Source organism: Diadema setosum, chromosome 4 (assembly GCF_964275005.1).
Source record: "Diadema setosum chromosome 4, eeDiaSeto1, whole genome shotgun sequence".
NCBI classification, from domain to species: domain Eukaryota; kingdom Metazoa; phylum Echinodermata; class Echinoidea; order Diadematoida; family Diadematidae; genus Diadema; species Diadema setosum.
The window spans coordinates 15,376,583-15,383,870 of NC_092688.1; positions in this window are offsets into that span (position 1 = coordinate 15,376,583).

A 7,288-nucleotide genomic window follows, 5' to 3' on the forward strand; every position below is an offset into this window, starting at 1 on the left:
CTGTGTCTGTCGATTGTGCGACGTATCAGCTGCTGATCTGTGTGTGCTCTCCTATTTTGACTCATGATCGTCACTGTTGCATGTTTCCGGGCGGCCGACTCAGTATCCTGGCGTAGACATGGAGGAGGAGCTCCTCGAGGCAGCATCTGTAGCATGACCTTTGACGCCATAGTGAGGAACGAACTCTTCCTCTTTAAGGTACCAGGGAATTAGTGAGCTGAAAAGATGACTCTATCTCAATATAATCAGCTGTTGGAAATTCTATTTCGAATCTAAGGCATTTGTAAAGTTAAAATACAATGTCTTTCATAGATCTTCATCACTTTCCCAACAGAATGATTTTATTCAGTTTTAACTTGATGGGATATCATAAATTTATGTACCCGTTGCAGGAGAGCTTCACGATCAATTAAACACACAAAAGAGCAAGTAAACCAACAAACAAAACCGCAAAAGTTAAGAGGTGTCTCAACAGCAATTTTCTAACTAATTGCAGTGATATGACGATAGACGATTGACGATTTTTTTTTTTTTTTGATATGCTGGCGAAAACATCGTCTATTCAAATTGATAAAATCAACATCCGGCGAGTTATTTACATTGCAACTGATTGACAAATTGCCACTGTGCATCGACTTAATAAGCACTGAATCGATCAGTGTTTCAGAAGCCATGATAAAAGAAGTCATGGGCATACATAATATACTCGAGCACGATTCGAACCTACGACCTCCTGATAACCGATCCTGGAGAAGGCGTTTTATCCACCAGACCACCGAGCTTCCAGCTAGTGTTGATTTTGCTCCAATTGATTTTCAAATCTGGCAGAAGCTCCATGGTCTAGTGGATAAGACGTCTGTCCAGTGATCAGTATAGGTTGTGGGTTCGAATCTTGCTCGTGTATCTATGTATGCCCATGATTTCTTTTGCCATAGCTACTACTATAACACATATCAATCCAGTGCTTATTAAGGTCGATATAGGCCAACGTAGAATATACTATAATCTTATGAAATGATTGCGAAATCCGTACAAAATGAAAATCTGAGCTCATGATATTCTTCATTATTATACAAAAATTGATTGTAAGAACACAACTTTTCAAAACTCTAACATGATTAAGAGTATTTTTTCATCCATTTGAACATCAGAGGTACAGACGTGTGTGTGTGTGTGTGTGTATGCGTTGTTTGTTGTTTGTTTATTTGTTTGTTTGTTTGATTTTTTGTTTGTTTGTTTTAATTGAGCCGGCAGTGTTTTAATTGAGCCGGCAGTGTGTAGTCATTATAATTAATCATTATTATTATGCAGTCACGATTATGTTCCTTTTTTCTTACTTCCGTTAAGGGTGCTGACATGTGGCGGATTGGGAGCGACGGTCAGATGTTTCCCGGCTATTCAAAGTTAATTCCAAAGTTAAATCCCAAATTAAGTTGCTTTGCTGTTGATGAACGCGTCTCTTTTCTAGCTCTTTGCCGGACATGTGCAAAAGGATATTTTATTCTTTCTTTTGTATCCAAAGCAATGTATGAAGAGTTGATTTGAATGATTTGATTGATTTGATTGATTTTGATTTTATTTCTGAATTTCTTTTTCACACATAAATGAAATACAAAGTCATTTGATTCGTTCAGATAAGATTTTAAACATTGTCTGGCTTCCGATCCGAGGCAGAAATATTCAATGGAAAATGACGTAGTTCTGTCACCTATCTCTACAGATCGACTTCTGTAATTGTCTGGTAAATGAATATGAAGTGAAAATGAAAACTTGGATCCCGTTTTAAGATCTTTATACATGTACTTCGTAATTCAGTCTATGCGACTAGCAAGAGGTTTTGAAAACGTAATGGGAGTCGATCTGAACGAATATTCACGAAACGTGCAGGATGATATACAGTACCGGGACTTCCCCCTCGAATCGACGCCGCTTTCTCATCCAAAGGTATGCTACCACGTTCTCTCACGGGACATCTATGCAAATGATTTCTTACAGGATTCTTGTATTTACTAATACATGTATAAAATTGAGAGAAACAAAAGACAAAAAATTCATAGCATGCGATGAGCTTATAATCATGCTCATAATGTTTGTTTATTTGTTTGTTTTGGTTGTTCTATATTCCACGTTTTAACAAATAAACCACAAACATTACAAGAAATTACATGACTGAATTGTCGAATGCAACAAATAAGAGAACGAAGACACGGGAAATTATGATGAAACTACGTTGGTTGTTTTTTCCCCTTCCACAGGGTGTTTTATTTATACACATATTCAGAAATTGACATTTACAAATAATTTTTCAATACAAAACAGAATGATAATTAAATAATAATTCAATCATCGACAAAAAGTGACCTACTGCACTAATACATATAATAACAAAATTTCTTTAACTATTTTTACAACATATAATTTATATTATCCTTTTTTCATTGGCAGAAGCAACCCCCAAAACATTTTTGGTATTATATAATTTTGATTAAATGTTCAAAAACACTTAACACAATAAAGCCCATTTTTTCACAAAGTTCTTTTCTCTACAATTCAGTTGACCTATACATTTTTCCATCTCAAAATAACATTTTATTTCAGATATTGTGTGTTCGAATGACGGAACGGTTTTTTTTTTTTTATTTCGCGGAGAAAATTTCTCTTCTTATAACAATCATCATACAGTTTAATGCACTGTTGTTAAAACCATAAAGTCCAAATAGCTTATGTTGGTTTGTAAATACAATTTGTTTATCTATCTTTAGGAGTAACCATCGCTCAAACTTATTCCATACAATATTTGAATAAGGACATGAACAAAATATATGCATTATGGTTTCCTCACAATCATTACAAAACGTACACTTTTTATCTGTTACAAAACCAAATTTTAAGAGGGCGTCTTTCAAGTATGATATTCTATTCAGGATCTTAAATTGAAACCACCACATATTAATGTCAATAGTTGATTGAAAAGGAATTAAACAGTATAAAGACCATGTTTCATCATCAAGATCCAACATACTACTCCACTTTACAAAACTGTTACAATGTTTTGACGTGTCTTAAAAACGTCTGATAAATATAAGAACAACCTTTCTTGTGTTTTGATATTACAGTTAAACCATAAGGAATAAAAGGTTCTGTCATCTTCGACATACAGTTTTTAGCAAATTATTGGATAGAAGTAAACAATCCACAGTGCTGAAGAAAGTTTGTATACTAAGCTTTCTCTGAAATTCAAAATATGAAAGAAATTTTCCATCATTATCTAACATATCATTTATAAAAACGTACACCTTTCTCACACCAAGACTTAAAGTATATACATTATTATTATTCATTTTAATCAAAGGATTATTCTAAAGAGGCTGACTTGCTAAATTATTATTTGTATTAATTTATAAAAATTTTGAAAAAGCCAGAAGTACCTCTTTCCAAAAAGCATTGAGCATGACATTGGCATTTTTTTTTTGTAGTATAATGATCCCATGAATAAATGAAATGATACTGATTGGGGCAAGAAAGAACGGAACATGTGGAACGTGTAATTTCCAGTCTGCGGATCACAAATAAACCTTCTAATCCAGGATATTTTAAGAGATTTGGCATGCGTAAAAATATCAATCATTTTAGTACCACCATGACAATATAATTGCCACATTTGATTTCTGCTTATTTTATCGGGTTTATTTTCCCATATAAACGAATAAAAATAACGATTTATGTCTGTCAAGGTTTTAAAATTTGGAGCGGGAAGTGATAACAGCAAATAATTCAATTTTGACATCAGTAATGATTTAACTACGGTAACTCTCCCTAAAACAGTAAGTGATCGCTTAGACCAGGAGGTCATTGTATTTGTAATATCTTTTTTTTTCACGGTAACTATATCTAACCATTTCTTTTAATTTAACTGAAAATTCTATTCCCGCAGGTACCTGAAGTGTCTACCCTGAAAAATCCAATCAAAATTACAATCTTCTAATGATTTAGTTCTACGATTCCGATTCCTTCCTATCCATATTATTTTAGTCTTTCCGGGATTAATTCGTAAATTCGATATGTTGGCAAAATTATCAAAAATTTTAAGAGCATCTTTTGGATCTTGATCTGATCCGTTAAGTGTTAGAAGTGTGTCATCTGCATATTGTAATACTTTTTTTTTTCATTAATTTGCAACCCAACTACAGAATCCGTGTGCCTGATAATAATTCCAAGAATTTCACTGACCAATAGAAAAACATACGGTGATAAGGGATCCCCTTGCCGACAGCCCTGTTCTATTTTGAATCTATCTGTAAAATAACCGTTCATTAAAACACTGGAAGAAGCATTGTTATAAAACAACTGAACCCATTTTTTCAAAGATTGGCCGAAATTGAAAAAAATCTAAAACTTTAAAAAGAAACTTGTGAGACACAGAATCGAAAGCCTTTTCGAAGTCGATTAAAAGTAACACACCGGGTATATCATGTAACTCTGTATACAAAAGTATATCATACAGTAAACGAATATTTTCACCAATGTATCGACCTTCCAAAGAAACGGTTTGATTTCCATGTGTCAAATACGATAAAAAATTCTTAAATCTGTTTGCTATACAACCAGATGCCAGTTTATATATTACATTTAATAAAGAGATAGGACGCCAATTCTTTAAAAACTGTCGGGGTTGATTTACTTTTGGAATCAATGTGATTACTCCCAATTTTTGTGCGGCCGACATTTGTCCTGAAATATAAGCATAATTTAAGGAATTTACCAGAAAAGATTTAATTTCCTTCCAAAAAAACACGATAAAACGTACAACATCTTTTATCCGGATTACATATTCTCCATGGATCACATAAGCTTAAATTATTCTTCATTGTATCTAATTGTTTTTTAGCCCTAGGGTTATGAACATGTACATGATTATATGCATCGAGGGTTGTTTCCTGAACTAAATTCCAATCGCCACAAAGGAGTATGTGGGTTTTCAAATCTAATATAATCTTTTGAAAATCAACGAAAAATTCAGGTTGATCAGTATTCGAACCATATAAAGATATAGATGTCAAATTATATTCATATAATTTCAAATCTAATACCAAAAAATGTCATGTTTTATCTGTCTGAACTCTATTAACTTTTACTGGGATTGTATCTTTAAATAATATGGCGACACCTCTTGAATTTGAGGTATCACATGAAAGAAAACATTCGCCTTTCCATTTCTTACGGATTTCTGCCTCAATGCTCGGTATAAAATGAGTGTCTTGAATACAGCAAACATCATAATTTTTTGACTTCAGATATGACAGAACGTCTTGCCTTTTTTGGCTACTCACTAGGCCACGACAATTCATTGAAATAAATGTAACATTATCTTTCATTAGGTAAATATACTTTCAGGAAACGTGCGAAAGAGCAACATGTGGAAGTAGTTTTCAAATGAATGATACACAATACACTACAAAAGACAAATAGCAAAACACACACGCATGCCGTCAATCTCTCGTTTGAGGCGAAACCCCAGCCGGATTTGGTCCACAGTGGGGTGCGTTTATTTGTCGTTTGAGAGCGGGAGTCGAAGTACTTGTCCATTGCAAATAAACTTTCTGCTGAGGCGTGACAAACCTGGAGGCCAAGCCAGGGTTTGATGACTCCAGCAGCTGTCGTATTACGTAAGAGCATGATAAGGATACCTGCCTGTGGCAGACCATTCAAAGTGAACTCAATTTTCTCTATCCTTTCTAAAGTTTTCAATTTTATATTCTATTGAGAAATTCTATGGTCATCCATTTTACATTTCGAACGAAAAAAATTGACCCGTAAATAACGAAAATACAGGAATAAGAAGGAGAGCATTGCCAGTTTGCCGGTGCTGACAATGTGCTATTTGGCAGTGAGTTACAACGGGGAGGTGAGACTACCTCCCTGGCCTGCTGACTGGATCATTGAGAAAGCAGCTGTCGTATTACGTAAGAGCATGATAAGGATATCTGCCTGTGGCAGACCATTCAAAGTGAACTCAATTTTCTCTATCCTTTCTAAAGTTTTCAATTTTATATTCTATTGAGAAATTCTATGATCATCCATTTTACATTTCGAACGAAAAAAATCGACCCGTAAATAACGAAAATACAGGAATAAGAAGGAGAGCGTTGCCAGTTTGCCGGTGCTGACAATGTGCTATTTGGCAGTGAGTTACAACGGGGAGGTGAGACTACCTCCCTGGTTACAATCAGCCTGCTGACTGGATGATTGAGAAAGAGAGAGAGAGGGAGAGAGAGAGAGAGAGAGGGGGGGGGGGGGGAGAGCGAGGTAGTTTGCAGGCACAAACCCTTGTTGGTCGTAAAGGAGTCTGCGCCAAGACTACTACATGCACCACTTTGGCACTGTCCCATAGGCCCTGTGTTGAAGCTTCTCCCAACTGGGAGAGGCTGCAGTGTAGTGGTGTGTGTATTAGTCTTGGTGCATGCAGACTCCTATACGACCAACAAGGGTTTGTGCCTGCAAACTAGGAGAGGGGGGAGAGATGGGGGAGGGAGAAGGTGAGAGCAAAATGGAATGACAATAGTTCCGGTCACTACAGTACAGGCATGCTCTGTCTGCATACGCTGAATGTCTACACTCGCACACACACACACGTACACACACACACACGCACCATGGAGCTACATGGCCCATGCCAAAACCAAAACAATCTCCTCCTCTCGCGGTGCCCCCCCCCCCTCCTGTGGCGCTGTGGCGATGACTGATGCTTAGATTAGGCCAGGGTCAAGAAACAGGTGTTTTATATCTTTGACTTTAAGTCATTGATTGCCAAGATATGCACTGGCATTATTTACTGGGGTGTAGCTCTTCAAACGAGTGATTTTCGTCATGGGAAGAGGGCGTGTTAACCAAAACTCGGTTGCTTGCCTGAAGAGTCTCAAGCGACCCCTCAATAACGAAAAAAAGAAAAAGAAATAGAACCAAACGAAGCTCCGTGGGAATACCTACCCCAGAGTACTTAGAAAACTGTTTGCAAACAAAAAATGGTGATTTTAAAGTTCTGTCATACATTAAATAGGTTTTTTTTTTTTTTTTTTTTTTTAAAGCAGTGAGAAAAAGGATAACCAACAATAATGTAGTTTTGCGATATTTTTGCAAATTTGTCGCAATTATGTCCCGGTACAGCAAAATATTATCAGTCATGAAAAATATCAATTATTCAATCAAATTCACTTGTATCTTAACCATTCATTGTTATACTTAACTTTGTTCATCATTGTAGTATAATAAGCCTATTGCGAAAGATAAA